General features: G+C 55.5%; 2 long non-coding RNA genes across 2 annotated transcripts; both read left to right on the forward strand.

Moving 5' to 3' along the window:
- Nucleotides 1-610: 610 nt before the first annotated feature.
- On the forward strand, nt 611-1,979 carry LOC120688401. Its single transcript, XR_005681087.1, has 2 exons — nt 611-981; nt 1,348-1,979. It is a non-coding gene; the product is annotated as an uncharacterized LOC120688401 (long non-coding RNA).
- Nucleotides 1,980-5,136: 3,157 nt separating this feature from the next.
- On the forward strand, nt 5,137-22,786 carry LOC120651242. Its single transcript, XR_005666001.1, has 2 exons — nt 5,137-5,319; nt 22,483-22,786. It is a non-coding gene; the product is annotated as an uncharacterized LOC120651242 (long non-coding RNA).
- The last annotated feature ends 661 nt before the right edge of the window (nt 22,787-23,447 follow it).

Here is a 23,447-nt window from a genome sequence, read left to right on the forward strand (position 1 = left end):
AGAAAAGTAGTAAGGTCTGTCTGGTAGCTCGATATATAGCAGCGTTTGGAATAGAAACCCAGGCCAGTTTCAAACCAGTTGTGCATAGAGCCAAGCATATATTCCACGAAGTTCCGGTTGATATGGCGCGATCTTGACCGAAGAAACCCTGGCCGGTTTGTCAAGTCGCATGAGCGACTAACTTGTTACGTCCCTTTGACAGTACTGCAGGCCGGCCGGAGCACATGATGCATGTTTAGAGTTAGTTTCTCACTGAACTCGAGGAGTCAAGGTGACTAGCTAGTTTTATGCATGCGCGTTGAAAATTATCAAATTTGCACCAAGGTGTTGTTGAAAAATACGGCGATTTTTCCCCCCTTCCAGATGTTCCACCAAATCTTCGTAGAATTGTCTCCTTGGTCTATCAATCTATCATCACCGCCAGTGAAAGGCCATCGGCGACCATGTGATGCAATCGGCTGGTGATCTGTGCATTGTCAAGTGCGCATGTTTTGTCGACGAGTTGCTGCTGGGGGAGTACACTGTCCAGCAATGACCATGGCAGCAAGCAAGCCAGGTCGACTCCCTTGACTTCGTCAAGGAAGGAAGCGACGACGACAGGCCGGGTCCGCTCGCGTCCCGCTTGAAAAACAAGCAGCCACTGCCCACAGCCCACTACGGTGACAGGACTGACTCGATTGTTCAACATCATATCAGTCTGGCCAGACTCCTTCCACCGTACGGCGGCCCTCGTTCGGCAGCTTCAGCAAGCCATGGCATGCGCTCGTCTCCGCGTCCGGTCGTCGCCGCCGGCGGTGCTGCCCCTCCTCCTCCTGCTGCTGATGCTGGCGCCGGCGTTTCTGCACGGTGCTGCCAGCGACGAGCCTCAGATGGTGCCTGAGGTCGTCGTGAGGCTGGAGGTAGTATCCTCCAGCCCGAAGGGGCGAGAAGGCCGTTCCTTACCTCCGGCGAAACTGGCGCGACCCCTTCGGATTATAGCAGGTGAGACGACTGTTCTGGCGAGGAGAAAGGCTGCTGCTGGTAGATCAGCTCCAGCAGACACTCTAAACAACCTCTACCTAAATTAAGTTTAAAGGGTTAAGTCAGAAAAGATTCACTTTAGCAGATCCTCCGTTCGAAGAGGCCTTAAAATTCTCTCCTCCACCTTCCATCTCTAGAGGGTCTCTAGGGAGCAAATTTGAACACCCCTAAAAAATAGATGCAACTTTCATTTAACATTTGAAGGATTTGATTTAAGAAACTATTGCTAGCGATGGTAAGTAAGCTCGCTCTATCTCATTCTAAACTTCACAGGGGCGTACGCTCCCTTATTGATATCTATTCTAACTTTTGTGTACTTTCTGCTAGCGTTTGACGGGAGCCATGTGATTCCTGTCTCCCCGGGAGTGGGACACCGCTAGGCACGGTGATGCAAGTCGCGCAGGTTGGCAGGTCCAGCTGATGAGATCTATGGAGTCTGCTGGTCTGGTATAGCAAAATGCAAAAGAAAAAAAAAGAGAAAATGAGCTATACATCTACAGGACCTGACTAATGCACAGCCGGCTATAAATTAAACTGGTTGACTGGTGGTTGTACGGATCGGCAAACAGATTTGCAGATTTATTAGCTAACTTCCACTCCTCTTGTGGAAAGTACTAGTTTATTTTTTTTCAAAAGTAAAAGGTTGTTATGGACAGTGCTCGGTGCCAAGCAGCTCCCGCCGTTTTACTGCCAGGAAAACAAGCAGTCCACAGGCTCTTTGCCGAGTGTGGCACTCGGCATACCGCACGTTGGCGGAGCGGCCTCAACAGAGGCTATGCCGAGTGCCGGACGGAAAGCACTCGGCAAACTTGGTGACTTTGCCGAGTGCCGGATCTACAGCACTCGGCAAAGTTTCAAAGTTTCAAACTTTGTCGAGTGTTTGACTTGGCATAGCTCCCGTCTTTGCTGAGTGTATTTACCATGACACTCGGCAAATTTAAAGTATTTATTTTTGTTTTTGCTGTTTCCTCATGTATATGAGCCCCACACATTAAACATCAAACATAGCACAATATATACATCACAGCAATTAATATATACATCACAGGCAGTTAATCTATCACAAACATCGCACGTATAGCACAAATATCACATATCGGAGTCGAACAAATATCACATAATATTCAAATTTAGTCCACAAATCTGAGTCGAACATCCAAAAGCACAGGTCCTACATTGACAGGTCCAACATCCACACGTCCAACATCTACAAGTCTAACAACCACTAGTCCAGCATCCAATAGTCCAGCGTCCAACACACACAAGTCCGGAGTCGAACAATACCTTAATCATCTCTGGCTTGATCCCCTAGCCGGCCACTGCGACGCCGGCGAGTGCTCGTCCGGAGGCTCATTCGATGCCACCCCCGATTGATTCTGCAAAAAGGAGAAGAGACAAGATTATATTCCCGAGTCAATATTAAATGCAACTACATGGTGTCCCTACATTCTAATAGGTGAAGATATGTCTTAATTCCACCCGAGGATGCGTAGATGCGGTCAATTTCTATGGTCCACTCCTATCTAAGACAGAATTTCGGCAGCACCTCCCCACTATTCTTGAGATACACATTCCGGAAGGGAGATTGTGTATCCAGAGAACAACGGAGAGATGTTACCGAGACTCTGTCTCGGGTGGGAGCGGACCATAGAAACTAAACCCATCTATGCATCCTCGGACTGTCCAAAAAACGTGGACAATTCAAAACAGATATAGCCATAGATATGCAAAGATCTGCATATTTCCAACCGTATCTGTTTCGAATGGGAGAAGCCTAACCGGCTTACGTGGACTACAAACATAATACGAAAAGAGAGACTTCTACACGTGCTCACCTACAGGCTCGACGGCAGGCCAGGCGGTGACGCGCGTGTCGGTGCAGCTCGACCACGGCGTGCGGCGAAGTGAATGAGTCGAGGACGGTGAAACAACCTCCCTTGTCAACAAAAGAAAAAATAGTGTCAACAAAAGAAATGCATGCATGGTTATCATCATACATACAAGAAGCTGAAAAATAAACCTCAATGAGTTGCTTCTTTCAAACATTTCAAAAAAAAACAGATGTTTGTTGAACCTATACTAATGCTATAACAAACAATGTGAGAACATGTTCAGTAATGCTATAACAAACAATTTGATAGCTTCCCCTCCTACCATTTCCATTTTCAACTAATCAAATAAGCTCAGATAAATAAATTCACAAATGTGAACTAAATGTAAACTAAATCGACCAGCACGGTGTCCAAGCGGAGCTTCAGCAGCTCATATATTTGTCTGTTGATCCCTCTAGCTGTCATCACAAAAGATCAGACACTAGAGAGTAGATGAGCCTCTCATATATGCTGTTCATGCATGTATGCCTTGCAGCATTGGAAAGACATCACGCACTGACAGAAAGAATTGAAAGGATCGGAGATTTTTCTCAGCTAGATTTTGGAACAGTGAAACAGAGATATGAAATACAGAGATATGAAACTACTAGCTGATGATGACCAAATTAATTTACTAGTTCAAACTCTACCGTAGGTCATTAAGCAACAAGCCAATAAGCAACTAAATAACCAAAAATATATGCTATTTACTTCTCATGATGCTGAGAACGCACGGTCTAGTCACCCTCACCAAGCTAGTCTGCAGATCCAAGGTGACCGGGTGGCGGCAACCCCACGGGGTGGTGGTTAGCTTGGCAGTTCCTATACACCAATGTGCTACTCAAGTGTTTTGTCAAGTCTCCCACCACTCGCATTCTGTTTGAACTGGCACGATTGACTCCTTAAGTATAGTGAACCATGCATTTTCTTTTGTAAGATTGATATGTGGGTCCCATTTATCGGCTACCGGCGAAGAGGGGTCGAGTCCTTTCCCGCGCATCTTCTAAACCTATCGGCGGCGCCAGCTGAACTTGGGATTTTAGGTATAGGCATGTGCTATAACTTGTATTATATTTTCTTCTTGTTAATTCCAATATAGAAACAAAGTGTCCATATTTTATTTCTTTGTTTTTGTTGTTAGAACTGTGGAGTCATCATCAACTCTAACTTCTCGTGTACGCACACGACGATGTCCGGTAGTCGCGTGTTTACAAGTTGTTGCAAACTGGCACTTGTAGTTATCCGATCGAATAATTAGTAAGGTCCGGTTATTCAATTCAAACATAAGAAAAGTATTAAGGTCTGAGCTGAATTTCCACTGTCGCGACATGGTGAGTTGTCTAAGATGTTGCTTGGAATGTTCTGTTTTTAATTTGTGAAACAGTAATACAGCTAGCAGCGTTTGGAATAGAAGTCATCATCAGCTATAAATATGCTAGTATATGGCAGCGTTCGGAAAAACTCAGCTGTGCTGGCCAGTTTCCAACCAAGCATAGAAACCCATATGGCCGGTTTGTCAAGTCGCAGGAGCGACTTAGCTTTGTTACGTCCCTTTTACTAGTATACGTACGTTGCGGTCGTCGTCAGGCGGCTACAGTACCGCAGGCCGGCTGGAGCATGATGCATGAAGGCGCCGCCGTTCGGATTGCTGATTTCCGACGCCAGCTGAACTGGAATCTACTGTAGCAGCTGAAAATCACTGTACCAGCTAGACGGAGTGCCCTTTGCTGGCTGAACGGGGTGTCCTTTGCTTATTCCAGCCGAACAGCTGGTGCTGCACCGGCTGTGGCTGGGCTGATCAGCCAGCCCAGCCCACCCATCCTAACGGCACCTTTATCCCCGTCGTTTCCCCGGGCCGGAAGCCCACGCGGAATTCTTCCACGCGGAGTCCAGCATGAGACTTTGGAAGCCTGCTACATGGGGGTTTCCGGCTCGGGTGAGCCCGATATTCCCGTGGAATCACGCCCGGCCTACGAACATCGGGGAGAAGTCCCCGTCCGACCGTCCCTCGTCTCGCTCGCTCGACTCCGCGAGGTCGAAGCGGAAGTGCCGCCGTGTCGTCGCGAGGTTGGAGGAGGAGATCAAGTGCAGCTTCTCCTCTGCCGGTGTCCCTGCAGCCTCCTCCTTCACATCAAGTGATTCCCCTCTTCCCGTTCCCTTGCATCTCCTTGCCCCCACGCTAGGGTTCCTCCTATCCTCACATCTTTTCTTGTACATCTTGTTGAAGAAAATTCACAGCCAGGAGCAAGAGGAGATCCTGGCGTGGTTTCAACGGAGCGGGCGATCTGATATGCACGCTCCTCTCCATTCTCCCTGACCCCTCCCAGATCGGCGCTTGTAACAGGGAAGAGGCAAAGATCCAGGCTTGGGTTAAGCTTGGGTTAACCTGGAGAGCGCCAAGGCCGAAGCACAATCAAGAAAGCTGGAGGTAAAACCAAATTTGCTAGTACCATCTTTTGCATAACTCATGGGCGAAATCCGATTTTTGTAATATGAAACTATGCATAACTCATGTGGGTTTGATTATGGCATCATAGTAGTCTGCATCATGTTTCAAGTTCAGATTACATGAATTAGAAAGTTGTAGGTGCTAATTGGTTGCATTTGCAAGTCTGAAGGGCTGTGCCATTCAGTTATAGTAAGCAGAGTTTTGCGGACATTTTCGGAGACCTGTGATCTCTACCCTATGTAGTGTTCACTGAAATTAAATTTAAATGGCTTGCCAAAAGCTTGGGTATGGGAGAATTGGGGATAGGTTGTCCTAATCTTTGGAACTGGAATAGGATCTGACTTCTGACCCTGACTTCCTGACCGTGATGGCATGCTGCGGGGTCTGCAACCAGTTGAACTGCAAACTGAGCTGAGTTTTTCAAATCAAGCAGCTACATGTCTGTTTTGAATTTATCATATTACATCCAGTTCAAACATTTTTTATCATGAATTTATCCAGTTCAAACTTCCCACCTTGCATCGAAAACTTCATGTCGGTGTCCCGACCCGGGGGTCCGGATCCCAACTAGTAAATGCCGCGTGTTTCCTCGTCCCAGATGATGATGCAAGAGGCAACACAGTAACGTACGGGTTTATTCTGGTTCCGGCCACGGGGCCGTACGTCCAGCAAAGGGGTGTGCGAGGGCACTGTATTATCTTGCACTCGGAGTGCTTGTAGTAGGGGGTACAAGCGAGGCCAGAGAGGGAGGGAGGCTCCCAAGTCTCTGCTAGAAGAGAGGTTTGAGCGTGGCGAATGACGATGTCGGAGCTAGGAGTAAGTGCGTGTGTACTGAGCGGTTGGTGTCTAGAGAGTTGACTGACCCCTTTAAGGGGTGCCCGCCTCCTCCTTTTATAGACACAAGGAGGGACGGGGTACATGCGTAGGAGAGCACGGAAGTCGCCATCTTCCCCCGAATCGTGGGGTGCAGTGGTCAAACACTGTAGAAAGTACACTATGGGGCATGGCGTTGGGCGTGGCGATCGTCCTGGCCATCGTCCTTGGTCTCGCGGAGATTGCGCCGGTGTCCCGCCAACCCCTGCAGGTGGTGTGGTCGTCGCTGTAGGGCGTACAGTTCTTCAGATGTGGCGTTCCGTGGGCCCTGCGGGTCAGGGTCTTGTGTACCCCAGCGGCGGCAGGGTACGCGGCGGTCCCGGACCCCCTGGACGGAGTGCTGACGTGCACACCAGGAGGTCCAGAAAACACGTGGAGATCTCGGACCCCTCGAAGGGTGGAGGTCCGAGCTCCTGGCTGCGAGTGATGGGCGTCCCTCTCGGAGGGGCTCGTGGCGACACCGGACCTCCTCCCGAGCAGGAGGTGGGTCCGGGGCCATACGTGTGATGATGTAGAGTCCGAATGGCAGGAGTTGGCAGAATAGTACGGAACTGTGCCGAGCGCGCCTCACCCCGCGTCACAGGTCCCGCAGTGCTGCCACGGCACCCGGGATGGCGGAGCAGTGACCGGAGTTGGCGGATGGGACTCCGGTCACAGCCACCGTGGGAAATGGCGGTCTGACACCATCTGTCCTGAGCACTGTGGAGGAGTGGTTGGCACTTAAGGCCTCCGTACGACGGGCGGGTGAGCTGCAGGGCTGTTTGTCCCTCACGCCGAGGGGTAGCCTCGAGCGAGGCGGAGATGAGTTACCTGCTCGAGGGTAGGTTTGCTACCCTCCAGCGAGGCGGACATGGTTTGCCCGCTCGAGGGTAGGTTTGCTACCCTCGAGCGAGGCGGAGATGCGGGGCGCAGTCGAGGGGTCTCGACGGGGACCCTCGAGCGAGGCGGAGATCGTCCCGCGGGTTCGAGAGGAGCGTGGATGGAACGCTCCGTGTCAGTGGGCCGTGTGTTGGGCTTCTTTGAGTCCTTTCCTTTCTTCCGGATTGGAAGGAGGCCGTGGGTCTTGGTGAGCCCAGTTGCCTTAGCATGTGTCCCTGCCTTTCGACAGGCTTGAAGCTTGGCGTTCGACGCAGCTATAAATAGGGGTCGTGGGGTTCCCTTTCTTCTCCACGCTCACTGCTCCTTCTTCTAGCATCGTCTAAGTCTTGTAATGTTTTTCTTTGCCTTTCGTGACCGGGCCCCGGATGGGGTGGCCTGGCTTTTTTAGGCTTTGGTGCTAGAAGAATGCTTGCGAGTGGCGGGGGAAGATCGGGGAGGGCGTGCGCACCATCCCTCAGCTTGAGTGGGATCAGCAGAAAAGCATTGGGCCCGTGGGGTCCTGCTCCTGCGGTGTCCCCTAGCCTGAAGGGGGATGGAGACGCCTGACCGTGGCGCTGGCGCCAGGTCTGGCGGCTGTTCTTCGCATCGTCCCCCTCGACCCCCCGCGTAGTCTTCGGTGGAGGAGATGCTAGAAGAAAGCTTGCGATGAGAGCGTCCCGCTGGACCCGCGAGGTCTGGGGGCTGTTCCTCGCATCCCTAGCAGCCTGGCCGTCGTGTCAGCCAGGGGCTCAGTACCCTTCTTCGTCACTCGCTCCTCCCCAAGATAGGGAAAATTGCCACGCAGGTGGCAATGTGTTTGTATCTTTTGATGGCTTCGCGCCGGTAACCCTTTGTAATCTTTATTTGCATTGATCAATAAAGTCCCCCTTTCTTCTTTACAGGAAGCATGATAGAAGGTATAGGGGTGTGCAGAGGGTTACAGTCCTCGAATATGTGTGAGGTCTCCTTCGCGGGGGCGCGTCAGCGCACCCGCGGGTGTAGCCCCCGAGGCCTTGGAGGAGAGTTTGTGCTCGTCCAAGGGCTATAAACGTTGCCCTACCGGGTTGCCTCACCGGGAATGGCCGTCCAGCGTCTTTTTCAGCCGGCAACGACACTCTTTCAGCCGCCCTCGGCGTTCTCCGTGCTGGTACAGCGACCCGGCGTTCAGCTTAACCATCAGAAGAGCGCACGTTCATAGCGGGGGATTTGGTTAGACACGTGGAGCTTCACAATTGACGGTCGTCGACTTATTCGAGGATACGGTCTGAACCATGGTGCGCGAGGAGCCCCCGAGCCTAGGCCCATATGAAGGCGTTCATGGGTACCCTCGACTTTGATTACGACCCCCGTCGCCCTTCCGCAGGGAGGAGGGGTGAAGCGCACCATGCTACCCATGCCCGGGCCACGAGCTATGGCTGCTTCGGTGAGCTATTAGCGGGTAATTCAAGCGGACGTCCGTGCCCCGTTCGATAAGGGTCGGCTCGTGGTCCATGGACATGTCACATAGAGCGCTCGCGAGGGTTCACTAGGCGGGGCTCAGATCCGTTCGATAGGATCCGAGGGTTCGATGCTCTCCCTCGATGGGATCCCCCTTCTAGGCACCCTCGACTGGCCTTGAACACTGCGTGGGATGTCTCGAACTCCGCGTTTGAGGGTGGCTTGTACGGCACATCCCTGCAGTCCCTGACTCTGGCGATCTGGGGCGCCTGTCGAACCCCCGAAGGGACAGGCTTCGAACCCCTGATCAGTAAGGCCTCGGAATGCGATTCCTTCGAGGGTAAAGGGACCCCCGAAGGAATATTCTGTCTTGATTCGAAAACGATGCAGAGTCGCGAGTCACGCGCGCGGTCTTCCGCTGGTGGTGGGCGACGTGGCCCGATTCGTGCGGTGCGGTGTGGGCGCGCCTTTTCAGGCGGCAGCCTCGGTCAGACGAAGCGGCGTGGGCAGCGGTTGACGGATGGGATAGTGCAACAGTCGCGCCGCGCCCGCCGGTTACCGTGCCGCAGTTACTGCTGCGTGCGCGCGTGGGAGACTCAGCGGTCGCGGGGCCCAGCCGTCAGCGACAGGGAAATCTACCGCATTCAATGCGGCAGATTCGGGCTGAGGTGGCGGACCCACCCATCGTAGTAAATAAAAAACAAAGAGAAGGGGGGTGTTTGGGCTCACCTGGCTGTTTGCCTTCATCTCACTTTGCCTTCTCCGCCTCCCCTGCATCCTGAGCCCGCAGCCAAGAGCGAAAAGGAGGAAGAAGAAGGAGAGAAAGAGAGAGAGAGCACCTTAGCCATCCCGGAGCCTTCATTCCCTCGTCCCCCCTTGACTCGGAGAGATGTCGGACATCCAGAAGGCCTTGCCGTGGGGGAAGTCCTCCGCCACCATGGCGGTCCTGGAGCAGTTGGTCGTCGACCGGCTGCTGCCGCGGAATCCCGAATCGGGGGCGCCGGCATGGATTTCCCCGCATCCGGACGAGACCTAGCCGAAGCCCCCGCAAGGCTATGTTGTGAGCTTCGTGCGCCTTCACGAGCGAGGCTTCGGCGTCCCCGTCTGCAGGTTTATGTGGGCGTTGTGTGATTATTATGGAGCGGAGCTGCACAACTTCAGCCCCAACTCCATCTTGCAGGCGGCGGTCTTCATCGCCATCTGCGAGGGGTACCTCGGGATAGAAGTGCACTGGGATCTCTGGATCCACCTGTTCCACGGTGAACTCTTCGTTGAGAGCACGCAGGGCCAACCAAGGCGGTTCGCGCGCGCTGGTGGCCTGACGTTCCACGTGCGTCACTCCCGGAAGAACTTATACATCCCGAGCAAGATGACGACGAACAACGCTGGGTGGAGCCGAGGGTGGTTCTACCTTCGGAACTACAGCGGCGCGCTCCCGGCGTTCATCAACAGAGTTCTCCGGGAGCGACCGCCAAAGTTGGACTGGGGGTGTCACCCCTAGCACAACAAGACAAGCTCGAAGTCCTCACCGATGCGCTGGCGCATCTGGCGAGGAAGGGGTTGACGGCAGCGGCCGTCATCACAAACTTCCACCGGCAGAGGGTGGTCCCTCTCGTGGAAAGGCCCCTGCTGATCTTCCAGCTCACCCCCGGGAGCCAGGCTGAGGGCTCGAGGACGTCGTTCAAGCTGCTTTCCCACGCCACCGCCGCCCGGAGGGCAAAGTATGTGGTGGCGGAGTTCCCCCACGATCCCGAGGATCTTTGGAGGATCAAGATGTGCCCCGAGACGGGGTTCATTTCTTTGGTAAGTTTTGATTTAGAATCCGCTGTGTCTTGTGTAGCCCCCTTTCCTGACTCCAACTCGGGCATATTTTGCAGGGGTTGAAGTGCCACCCCTCGAAGCCTCCGGTCCTGGAAGAACGCCTAATCAACCGCCTCCACGCGGAGAAGTTGAAAAGGCGGAAGGACGCGGCGGAGACAAAGGCCGAGAGGAAGAGGAAGAGGAAGGCGAAGCATGACAAAGCGTGCAAGCTTGCTCGCGCGGAGGGGAAGCCGTGGCCCGCCACGCCCGAGTCCTCGGAGGAGGACGAGGAGGAGGCCTCGGACGCCGAGGACCACACTCTGAGGGGCGACAGGGCGGCAGTGGGTGCGAGCTCCCCGCCGACCTACCGGTGGGATGATGACGAGGGGGCGCCGGCGGCGCCGGAAGAGACAAGGGCCGTGGCGGAGTCTTCGGCGGGTCCGTCCCTTGAGGGTGCGGAGCGGGAGTCGTCCCCTCCAGCAGCCGGTGAGGAGACGCCCACGCCCCAGGTGCTTGTCCGTGGCGACGAGTCTGCGGCGGGCATGGAGTCGTCCGTGCTGGCAGCCTCGAGTCACCAGGCCGACACGAGGGGCGCGCCTTCGGTGCAGTCTTCGAGGGGCGGCGCGGTGCCGCGGGCCCGAAGAAGCGCTACGAGGAAACGGAGCATGAGTGCTCGATCCGGGTAAGTAAACTTGGGTTTCGTTTCTGTTGCGTGTTTGGTCGATTTCTCGATCCCGTTGTCCTCAACTTCTGTTCCTCGGTTTCCAGCCCTGGGGCCGTCGCCAAGGATGCGGTCCAGCTTGCCCCAGCTAAGGCCCTCAAGACCGGGGTACGCAGCACGCCGCACACGGCGCCGCAGCCCCTGCCTGCCGTGGACCTCATGGCGGAGGCGGTGAAGCTGCGGGAAGCCATGGCTCGAGGGGCCCAGGCGGCCCAGCAAGCTCGAGCGCATGAGGAGGAGGGCGATGTCAGCCGAAGCGGTGCCGAAGTAGCCGCTCAAGTTGATGACGCCGAGGAGACCGGCCGGGGCGGTGTGGATGGCGCCGCCCGGCCGGACATCGAAGTCGAGGCCGGTCAGGGCGATGCGACTAGTGCCGCCCGACCGGACACAGGAGGAGAACCTGGTGGGAGTGCGCAGGAGCGCCCTGCCGACCAAGCGGAATTTGAGACCCTCGTCCCCGAGCCCCCGAGGGCTGAGGGCGAGGGTGTCGCAGAGGAGACGACGCTAGGGGTGCCAGGGGTGGAAGGAGCCCCCGTCTTGGAGCCCACCGAGGCCCGGGACGAGGGTATCAACGCGGTGGTGCCGGTACCAACAGCGCAAGGGAGCGTGGTGGCAGTGGTGGAGCTGCCGGACAGCAGCGAGGAGTACGGGGACTCGATGGACATCGACCCCACTGCTGCGGCTAGCGCCGCCGCGCACATTGCCGAGTTTGCGTCGGCTAGCGCGAACGTGCTCGAGGCGGGGACGTCTAAGGGGCGTCATCTCGGGGCGATCGTCCTGTCCGGGCTCCCCTCGGAGTTCCTCCGCAAGGAGCAAGAGGAGGAGGAAGCCTGGAACACGCAGCTCGGCGTCGGCCGCGAGATCCTACATGCCCTCGACCGCGCGTTCCAGGTGCATCTGGGGGCGGATTACCAGGTCAGCCAGGTAAATGCTTTCCCCTGAAAATTGCTCGGATTCGATTTGTCTTTAACATGTTTTTACCCACGCCCTCCCACCTACAGCGGCTGAGGGACATCTCGTGCGAAAAGAGCACCGAGATGACCCGGATGTACTCCCAGATGAGCCAGCTCGGGCAGCACAATGCCGAGCTGGTGCTCAAGAACATCGAAGCCAACACGAAAATGGCGGATCTGGGAGCGCGTCAGCAGGCGCTGGAGGAGGATCTGGCGCGGGTTACCGATGATCGGGATGTCCAGAAGGCGGCAGCGGAGCAGAAGGCCCGGGAGGCTGAGGCGCAAGCTGCCGAGCTGCAACGCCTCCGGACGGCGCTCGAGGAGAAGGCTCGGGAAGCCGAGGCGCAGAGCGCCGGGCTACAGCGCCTCGGGACATCGCTCGAGCAGCAAAAGACCGAGCCCCTCCACAAGGAGGTGGCCATAGCTGCGCTCACCGAGACCCTCTGGGAAATGGGCGAGGCCCTCAAGGGGAAGGAGGTGGCCCTCCAGAACGTGGGGGCGCCCTTAGGGAGAAGGAAGCCTCCTTGTCCTCGCTCGAAGAGGCCGCCCGAGCCCAGAGCGAGGAGGCACAGAGGAACATCACAGGTGAGTACCTTTGAGTTTTCGTCGATTTGTTTCTTTTCATAGCTTACATTGATTTCCTTTGCCCAGAGCTGAGGCAGAAGGTGGCGGACGAGTCCGCGGCGAAGGAAGCAGTCCACACCGCACTCACAGCGGCGCAAATGGAGTTTGCTGAGCTAGAGCAAACCGCCGTGAACGTGTGTCAAGAGCTCGAGGGGGAGGGTGCTGTCTCGGGCAGTTCGGTGATCAGCCGCCTGCGCGCGCTAGGCGGTCGGATTGCCGAACACGCCAAGAGTACCTTCTGTCTCGGTGTACTGCGGGCCCTCGCCGTGGCCTCGACACACTAACTCATGGATCTCGAGAGGGTGTCATCGGGGTACATCGTTCCCGATGATGCTGATGCGGACGCCGCGTCGGCCATCATGGACGAAGCCGACGCAGCCGCAGAGGAGTTCGCCACCATCCTCGCCGGGAAGCTCGAAGCCGACAATCCTCCCATTGCTGAGTTCGACGCCACTGAAGACCTGCAAGGGGGGATGGTAGCCTGTAAGAAAACTGGGCCTCGAAGCCCATGTAATAGATTAGTGTTTATCGTAGTCACGCTTTGTAGTCGCATCTTATGAATATAAGAGATTTATTTTCGTTAAATCGACTGTGCGGCCCATCGAGGCCTTGTGCGTTCGAGCCTATGTTTTCTTTACTTTATTTCTGTGTTCTCGTATGCGACTTAGACGAACGTCTGTGAGGAATTTTGCGTTCATAAGCAACGTAGGCGTGGGGTGGTGAGGGGGGTGCCGTATCCCGGAGGCGTAGGCGGCCCGCGACTCAGCCGGCCCCGTACCGTAGTTGCTTACGCCTCGCGTCCGTTTTTTCCAAGGATACGAGAAGCTTAGGGGCGAAACGGAAATATTTCGAAAAACATTGGCGATTTTTGGGGACGTTCGGGGGTTCCCCCCGTAGTAGCCCCCGAGGGAGGCGTGGCTTTGCCGAGGGTAAAGCCAGGCGTACCTCAGTGTTCGTGCGCATCCGAGCCTTCGAGGGTTCGGAAGGTTCCCAAAAATAAACAAGTAAAGCGTACTTCTTTATTATTTTGGGAAATCGAAAATGCGAGTACAAAGGATGTACAAATAGCTTGGAATTCTAAGGATAGAAGCGACGTAGCTGTTGTATGTTCCAAGCGTTGGAGATGACTTCACCTTTTTCGTTCGCCAGCTTGTACGTGCCGGGTTTGAGCACCTCGGCGATTATGTACGGTCCTTCCCATGGAGGTGAGAGCTTGTGGCGGCCTCTGTTGTCCTGTCGAAGCCTCAGCACCAAATCCCCTTTGTCTAGGTCTCGGCGCCGGACTCTCTGCGCCTGATACCTTCGTAGAGACTGCTGGTAGCGCGCAGAGTGTAGGAGCGCCACGTCTTGAGCCTCATCTACTTGGTCCAGCGAGTCTTTGCGGGCCCGCTGGTTTTGCTGCTCTTGGTATGCCCTGAGCCTCGGCGACCCGTATTCCATGTCTGTGGGGAGTATAGCCTCGGTGCCATAGACAAGGAAGAACGGGGTAAAGCCCGTGACTCTGCTTGGTGTCGTCCTCAGGCTCCAAATGACCGAGGGTAGCTCCGTGAGCCATCTCCGACCAAATTTGTTCAATTTGTTGAAAATTCGTGGCTTCACTCCTTGGAGGATCATGCCGTTGGCACGCTCCACTTCCCCGTTCGTCTGTGGGTGTGCCACGCCGACCAATCCACACGTATGTGGTAGTCATCGTAGAACGTCAAGAACTTCTTGCCTGTGAACTGGGTGCCATTGTCGGTGATGATCGAGTTCGGGACCCCGAACCTGAAGACGATGTCGGTGAAGAATAGAACCGCTTGTTCGGATTTGATCTTGCCGATGGGTCGAGCCTCGATCCACTTAGAGAATTTGTCGACTGCCACCAGCAAGTGGGTGAAGCCCCCGGGCACCTTCTGCAGCGGACCGACGAGGTCCAGTCCCCACACAGCAAAAGGCCATGTAATGGGAATGGTCTGCAGAACGTACGCGGGGAGGTGCGTTTTTCGAGCGTAGAACTGACAGCCTTCGCAGGTCCGCACGACGTCGGTGGCGTCGGCGACCACGGTGGGCCAGTAAAAGCCTTGCCGCAACGCGTTCCCCACGAGGGTACGTGGTGCGGCATGATGGCCGTAGACGCCAGCGTGGATGTCGCGGATCAGCCCCTTGCCCTCGGGGATGGGGATGCATCGCTGCAAGACACCCGAGGGACTGCGCTTGTACAGTTCGTTGTCGATTAGGATGAAGGACTTGGCCCTCCTAGCGAGGCGCCGCGCCTGAGCGCGGTTCGAGGGTAGAACCCCTCGAATCATCCAGTCAAGGTACTGGACGCGCCAATCTCGCGAGGTGGGGGCCTCGTCAACTTCTATTGCTTCGGCCTCGTCCGCGGAGGTGGTCCCGAAGTCAATGTCCATGGACTCAGCCTCGTCCACCGGGGGATTCCCACCGGAGGGCCCGGCGGACGAGGGGCCCAGCTCCTCCGGATCCTTGAATTTGACGGAGGGTTTGGTGATGTCGCGAGCGAAGATGTTCGGGGGAACGGTGGTCCGCCCCGACGCAATCTTGACTAGTTCGTCGGCATCCTCATTGTACTTGCGCGGGACATGATTGAGTTCTAGGCCGTCGAACTTGTCTTCGAGGCGGCGCACTGCATTGCAGTATGCCTCCATCTTCAGGTCGTGGCAACTAGACTCCTTTATTACTTGGTCGATGACGAGTTGAGAGTCGCCGCGTATGTCGAGGCGTTTGACGCCGAGCTCGATGGCGATTCGGAGACCACTAAGGAGGGCCTCGTACTCCGCCATATTGTTAGACGCAGGGAAATGCAAGCGTATCACGTACCGCATGTGTTCCCCGAGGGGTGAGATGAAAAGGAGGCCGGCACCGGCACCGGTTTTCATCACCGACCCGTCGAAGTACATGGTCCAGCATTCGGCCTGGATCTGTGGTTGGGGTAGCTGAGTGTCCGTCCACTCAGCCACGAAGTCAGCCAAGGTTTGGGACTTAATTGCTTTGCGAGGGGCGTAGGTGAGGGTTTCTCCCTTCAGCTCCATAGACCATTTAGCAATTCTACCCTTAGCTTCCCGGTTGTGGACTCTCTCTCCCAAAGGGAAAGACGAGACCACGGTGACGAGATGGGCCTCGAAGTAGTGGCGCAGCTTGCGCCGAGCCAAGACCACTGTGTAGAGCAGCTTCTGAATCTATGGATAGCGTGTCTTAGTTTCAGACAACACCTCGCTGATGTAGTAAACCGGCCGCTGGACGGGTAGAGCATGGCCCTCCTCTTGTCTTTCGACAACGACCACTGCGCTGACCACTTGGGTCGTCGCAGCTATGTACAGAAAGAGGGGCTCGATGTCCATGGGTGGTGTGAGAATGGGGGCTTGAGTGGGTGATGCCTTCAGCCTGTCGAGGGCTTCTTGGGATTCGGGGGTCCACGTGAAGCGTTCGGTTTTCCTCAAGAGTCGATACAGGGGTAAGCCTTTTTCGCCGAGACGCGAGATGAACCGACTGAGGGACGCTAGGCATCCCATGACCCTCTGTACCCCCTTTAAGTCTCGGATCGGTCCCATCCGAGTGATGGCCGAGACTTTATCAGGGTTGGGTTTGATGCCCCGCTGGGAGACAATGAAAACCAAGAGCATGCCTCGAGGCACCCCGAACACGCACTTCTCGGGGTTGAGTTTTACCCCTTTGCCCCGTAGGCAATCGAACACGATCCTGAGATCGGCAACCAGGTCGTCCACCTTCCTGGATTTTACAATGATATCGTCGACATATGCCTCTACGTTGCGCCCGAGATGGTCTCCGAAAACGTGGAGCATACATCGCTGATATGTAGCTCCGACATTTTTGAGGCCAAAGGGCAACGTAACGTAGCTGTACATGCCGAAAGGTGTGATAAAAGAAGTCGCGAGCTGGTCGGACTCTTTCATCTTGATTTGATGGTAACCGGAGTAAGCATCAAGAAAGGATAAAAGTTCACATCCTGCAGTAGAATCTACGATTTGATCGATACGTGGCAAAGGAAAGGGAACCTTCGGACATGTTTTATTTAAACTAGTGTAATCTACACACATCCTCCAGTTTCCACTCTTTTTCTTCACTAATACAGGATTAGCTAGCCACTCGGGATGGAATACCTCCTTGATGAACCTGGCCGCCAGAAGTTTCTGCAACTCCTCGCCGATCGCCCGGCGCTTGAGCTCGTCGAAGCGTCGCAGGCGCTGTTTCACCGGCTTGGAGTTGGGTCGGATATCAAGGGAGTGCTCGGCGACCTCCTTCGGTATGCCGGGCATGTCCGAGGGGCTCCACGCAAAGATGTCTGCATTGGCGCGGAGAAATTCGACGAGCACCACTTCCTATTTGCTGTCGAGGGTGGCGCTGATCTGCAATGCCTTGTTGTCGGAACGATCCGGATCGAGGGGCACCCTCTTGATACCCTCGGCGGGCTCGAAGCTGCCCGCGTGTCGGTGCGTGGAGTCCAAGGCCTCGCTTGCCATTTTGTCGAGGGTGGCTGCGAGGGCCTCGTACTCTGCCTGAGCCTTCGCGTGCTCAACGCATTCGACGTCGCATTCGTAGGCATGCTTGAACGAAGAGCCAACGGTGATGACGCCCTTCGGACCCGGCATCTTTAGCTTGAGGTAGGTGTAGTTGGGGATGGCCATGAACTTGGCGTAGTAGGGACGACCAAGAATGGTATGATAAGATCCTCGAAACCCCACCACCTCAAAGGTGAGTACCTCCTTGCGGAAGTTGGTTGCCGTGCCGAAGCAGACAGGCAGATCGATCTGGCCGAGGGGTTGGACGTGCTTCCCCGGCGCAACGCCATGAAATGGCGACTTGTTGGGGCGAAGCTTGTTCAGTCTGATCCCCATGAGCTCCAAGGTGTGGGCGTACATGATGTTTAGGCTGCTGCCTCCATCCATGAGCACCATGGAGAAGCAAGTGTTGCCGATGACGGGGTCGACAACGAGTGGGTACCGTCCCGGGTGCGGGACGTAGTCGGGGTGGTCCTCGCGGCCAAAGGAAATGGTATCCTCCGACCAATCGAGGTAGGATAGCGTGGCCTTGGTGACGGAGAAAACTTCTCGGCGCTCACGCTTGCGCTGCCGGGAGGTCATGTTCGTCGTTGGTCCTCCAAAGATGAAGAAAGCGTTCTCCACTGGGGGGAACTCGTCGTCTCCACCTTTGTCGCCAGCATCCTTTTTCCTATCCTCGTCGCGATGCGCGACGTGGTTGTAGTACTTCTTGAGCATCTCGCACTGCTCGAGGGTGTGGTTGACCGAGCCCTTATGGTAAGGACACGGCTTCTTAAGCATGTCGTCGAACAGGCCACCACCGCCTCGAGGGGGGCCTCGAGGTCCTTTACGGTCCGGGGCGGCAGCGAAGGCCTCCTCGGAGTCCTCTGCCCGCCCCGATCCGCGCTGGTTTGGTGGGACCGACTTCTTTCCCTTCCTCTCCCGCTTCTGTTTCTTGGCGGGGGCGTTGGGCTTGACGTTGCTGCCCTCCGCGGGCGCATCGTCCTTGTGCTTGCTCGGCTTGTCATCGAAGATAGCACCAACGGCCTCCTCGCCGGCGGCATAGTTGGTGGCAGCGTCGAACAACTCATTGGTGTTGACGGGCCGGCTTCTCGCAAGCTCGTGCACCAGGTTCCTGCACGTCGTACCCTCGAGGAAGGCATTGATGACCTCGACGTGGGTGACGCTAGGGAGCTCAGTGCATTGCTTGGAGAAGCGCCGCATGTAGTCGCGCAGGGACTCATTGGGCTTCTGGAAACACCCTTTGAGGTCCCAGGAGTTCCCAGGGCGCACGTATGTGCCCTGGAAGTTGCCCACGAAGATCTTGACTAAGTCGGCCCAATTGTGAATCTGGTCCGCGTGCAAGTGCTCGAGCCACGTTCGTGTGGCATCAGCAAGGTGAAGAGGAAGGTTGCGGATGATGACCGCGTCTTCCATCGCACCGCCTAGCTAGCACGCTAGGCGGTAATCGTTGAGCCAGACTGCAGAATCAGTCTCGCCCGAGTACTTGACGAGGGTGGTGGGTTGTCGAAAGCACGGGGGAAAGAAGCGGTTCGAATCTCCCGGCTGAACACCCGGGTACCCGAAGGTTCCGGGGACTCACCCCTGTCGTGCTCGGGGTCGAAGCGTCCACCCCGTCGAGGGGTGTACTTCCTGCCGCCGACGATGTAGCGGGTGTCGCCGTCTTCGGCATGCCCACGTGTGTCGAGGAGCCGTTCCCTCGCGGGAAACCTCCCAATGCGGTCATGCACCAAGGGTGCCTTCGCACCGGGCGCCACGGCTGCCTTGCCCTTCGCTGTTGGTGGAGTGTGCACTGAAACCTCATGGTCCTGGTGCGCAGTCCCACCAGGCAGCTCCAGGGCCTTTGAGCGCATGCGAGACGCAGAGGTCTCGTCCTGCTGCACGGCAGCTTGCTCGATGAGCGCCTGTGCCTCGCGGCGCAAGTTGCGGCCCGAAGGCGTCGATGGCTCGGGCATGGCTTGGAGTAGGTAGGCCGCAGCGACGAGTTTTTCGCCGGCCGTCTTCAGTTCCGGAGGTTTGTCGACGTTGTCGTCGGCCAGGATGCGTTCCCGGGCAACGCGCGTCGCCGCCTGGGCACGTGCACCATGTGCGGTGCGCTGCTGCTCGAGCGCGGTGCGCAGCTCCTGGGTCTGCCATCGCTATTCATCGAGCTTGGCTTGGAGCTCTTTGAGCTGTGCCAGCTGTGCTTGAGCTTGACGAAGAAGAAGGGGCTGCAGGCAGCACCACCGGTGGGTTTGCCTGTGCGTCAACCCCGCCGTCCCCGTCGTCGCCCAGGGCGTTGTTGTTCTGCTCGTCCGCAAGATCTGCCACGAAGCACTCCCAGGCGGGATCATAATCCCCCTCGCTGGAGTCCTCAGAGCAAGTGAGGCAATAGGCCGTTGCGAGTTGGAATGAGCAGAATGCGTCAGGGTCGCGGACCCCGGAGTAGTCCTCGGCCTCCTCGGCCGTGAAGTTGTTCACGAAGAAGTTGATGTCGTTGGCGATCGAGCTCGCCGTCTCGGGGTAGTTTTCTTCGGGGGACGACGCGATGAGGTTGCGGATCGACAGAAGGTGATGACCCGGCAGATCCTCATACTCGGTGAAGTTAGTGCTGATCGAAGAAGCGTAAGTCGCAGTATTGCGCATCCCGAAGGGGAAGGGCGACGGCGAGGTCGAGCCCCCCTGGGAGGCGCTGGTGCTGAAGCAGATGACGGTGCCGGCGCAGACGACGCCGAAGCACATGATGACGATGCGGTGGCCCCGTTGGCCGCGATGCCGAGTTGCGACATGCCAGCCTCAACCCACGCGGGGGAGCTGGGACATGACGCACGGCGCCGCTCCGCGCGTGCTTGTCGAGAACGCTGGCCCGAGCGCATGTTGCGCTGGGCTGGTGAAGTCGAAGGGACGGGGTTGCGTCTGGGCGAGAGGAGCTGCATGAGGTAACCGTTGCCGGTTGCTCTGAACTCGAGACTCCCGAACCAGATCACAAACCCTGCTGGGAGCGGATCCGAAACACCCATGGGGTATGGGTTGGATCTGCCCGCCATCCCTGGAGATCAAATGGGAACAAGAGAGAAAATGTCACGCAGCGACCCCCTACCTGTCGCGCCAACTGTCGGTGTCCCGACCCGGGGGTCCGGATCCCAACTAGTAAATGCCGCGTGTTTCCTCGTCCCAGATGATGATGCAAGAGGCAACACAGTAACGCATGGGTTTATCCTGGTTCCGGCCACGGGGCCGTACGTCCAGCGAAGGGGTGTGCGAGGGCACTGTATTATCTTGCACCCAGAGTGCTTGTAGTAGGGGGTACAAGTGAGGCGAGAGAGGGAGGGAGGCTCCCAAGTCTCTACTAGAAGAGGGGTTTGAGTGTAGCGAATGACGATGTCGGAGCTAGGAGTAAGTGCGTGTGTCCTGAGCGGTTGGTGTCTAGAGAGTTGACCGACCCCTTTAAGGGGTGCCCGCCTCCTCCTTTTATAGACACAAGGAGGGACGGGGTACATGCATAGGAGAGCACGGAAGTCGCCGTCTTCCCCCGAATCGTGGGGGTGCAGTGGTCAAACACTGTAGAAAGTACACTATGGGGCATGGCGTTGGGCGTGGCGATCGTCCTGGCCATCATCCTTGGTCTCGCGGAGATTGCGCCGGCGTCCCGCCAACCCCTGCAGGTGGTGTGGTCGTCGCTGTAGGGCATACAGTTCTTCAGATGTGGCGTTCCGTGGGCCCTGCGGGTCAGGGTCTTGCGTACTCCAGCGGCGGCAGGGTACGCGGCGGTCCCGGACCCCCTGGACGGAGTGCTGACGTGCACACCAGGAGGTCCGGAAAACACGTGGAGGTCTCGGACCCCTCGAATGGGGGAGGTCCGAGCTCCTGGCTGCGAGTGATGGGCGTCCCTCTCGGAGGGGCTCGTGGCGACACCGGACCTCCTCCCGAGCAGGAGGTGGGCCTGGGGCCATACGTGTGATGATGTAGAGTCCAGATAGCCGGAGTTGGCAGAATAGTACGGAACTGTGCCGAGCGCGCCTCGCCCCGCATCACAGGTCCCGCAGTGCTGCCACAACACCCGGGATGGCGGAGCAGTGACCGGAGTTGGCGGATGGGACTCCGGTCACAGCCACCGTGGGAAATGGCGGTCTGACACCGTCTGTCCTGAGCACTGTGGAGGAGTGGTTGGTACTTAAGGCCTCCGTACGACTGGCGGGTGAGCTGCAGGGATGTTTGTCCCTCACGCCGAGGGGTGGCCTCGAGCGAAGCGGAGATGATTTACCTGCTCGAGTGTAGGTTCGCTACCCTCGAGCGAGGCGGAGATGGTTTGCACGCTCGAGGGTAGGTTCTCTACCCTCGAGCGAGGCGGAGATGGTTTGCCCGCTCGAGGGTAGATTCGCTACCCTCGAGCGAGGCGGAGATGCGGGGCGCAGTCGAGGGGTCTCGACGGGGACCCTCGAGCGAGGCGGAGATCGTCCCGCGGGTTCGAGAGGAGCGTGGATGGGCCGCTCCGTGTCAGTGGGCCGTGTGTTGGGCTTCTTGGAGTCCTTTCCTTTCTTCCGGATTGGAAGGAGGCCGTGGGTCTCGGTGGGCCTAGTTGCTTTAGCATGTGTTTGTGTTTTTAAAGCGATCTTAGTGCCCCGATTAGGGTGTCCCTAATCGTGGTACCCGACACTTCATAATGGCCATTGTCAGTACAAACAGAGGGTGTAGTGTTCAGTAACCATGTGTTTGAACTTGGTACTTTCTGTTTTGTGCATCGAGAAATTTCAGAGTTAGAAATTGCAGAGGTAGGTTGGGACTTGGGATCAGATCACGGTTGTCATTTCCGTGTTCCTTCTTACATTTCCACGCGAATTCTTGTCCGCCACCTCAGTGTCGCCTTGCTAATCCGAGTTGTTTAGAATTGTGGGAACCATGATTGTCCATTGCTTTCTATGCAATCACACTCTCACTTTTACCAACAGTGCATCGGGGTTCAGAATCCTTTGGCCGGTTTTGTTCTGAACTTGGATTGTCATCCTCAAAACCATGTGAAGAACTTCGATCCCAGAGCGCCGAGCAATATGATATCCGTTTAAACCATGATGTAAGATCAAGGCATGTGCTTGATGGCATTGTTATGGTGACACATTGCAGCAGTCCACAGCATGCTGCAAGATCGGTTTTCTGGAACCTAGTTGACATTTTTTGATGCCTTTCCCTACTATAAATATTGGCATGCATGCATGCCGGAGCCTGTTAGCATCTTTATATGTACCTGTTAGTTGAATGCATAACGGTTACATGTGTTTAGAGAAGTAATATTGGCATGCATGCTGGTGTTTTGAAGTTGTGTCATTAGTTCTTCACGAGTGCTTTAGTAATTAAAGTTAATTTTCTTTGCGTTACTTTGCAGAGCGCTTGCTGTACAGAAGGTAGAAGTTATTTTGTGGCAAGACACAAGAGTGGAGCAAATGCAGATTGGTTGATTATTGTGTTGCTCGTAACTTTGAAATCACAGATATTGGTGCTTGAGTTATTCCTACTATCCGAATTTTGTTCCAGTTCAAAAATTGTCAAATAAATTGGCTCATGTCTCATTTTATTTTGTACTATCTATCTGTGTATGTGCATGGACATGACCATATGTAAGCCATTCATCTTGGTTGGCAGTATATCTTGCTATTCAGAAGGCCACATGATTATGTTGTTGATCTATTTATCCCCTGAAATTTTCTTTATTTTCTAAATCTTTCTAATGTTCCTATATGCATGGAAATATTTGAAAAAAGTGAGCTGCAAATGGTGACTGTGTTGGAATTATATGGGTAGATAGAATATATGCTAGAGAATATACATATGGCGTCTCAATGCTGCCAAACAGCAATGGGGGAGGTGGGGTGCGGCACCCAGGGAAGCACAGGGAAACAACTAACCACAAAAATCCCCCTTGGGGGTTAACGTTCCCTAGGTTCATAACCCTGTACTCCCAAACTAAGCCTCAGAGTTAGTTTCCCACTGAACCATAGTTATTAGGACTGGACCGGCAATCGAACCGGTGAGGCTGTCGGTCCATTGGTCCAACCGTCGTTAAGAACCAGTTGAACCGCGGGTTCGATAGTATTGGACCGGATGAATGGACTGCCCAGAAATACTTCAAACCGGTGCAATAAAATAATATACAACAACATATAATTAACAATATACAGTTGACCATATATATAAAAAAGATGACAAGAAACACAATTATATAACCAGCTTGTCACTAATATTGGTGCTCTAGGTTTGTTTGACAAGATATGCAAAAAAAATGTGAACAAAACATATTATATTCTATATGAGCACTTACAAATTGGTGCAAAATGACTAGAATAGTAATCT

The sequence above is a fragment of the Panicum virgatum genome, chromosome 1K (genome assembly GCF_016808335.1).
Source record: "Panicum virgatum strain AP13 chromosome 1K, P.virgatum_v5, whole genome shotgun sequence".
Lineage (NCBI taxonomy): Eukaryota > Viridiplantae > Streptophyta > Magnoliopsida > Poales > Poaceae > Panicum > Panicum virgatum.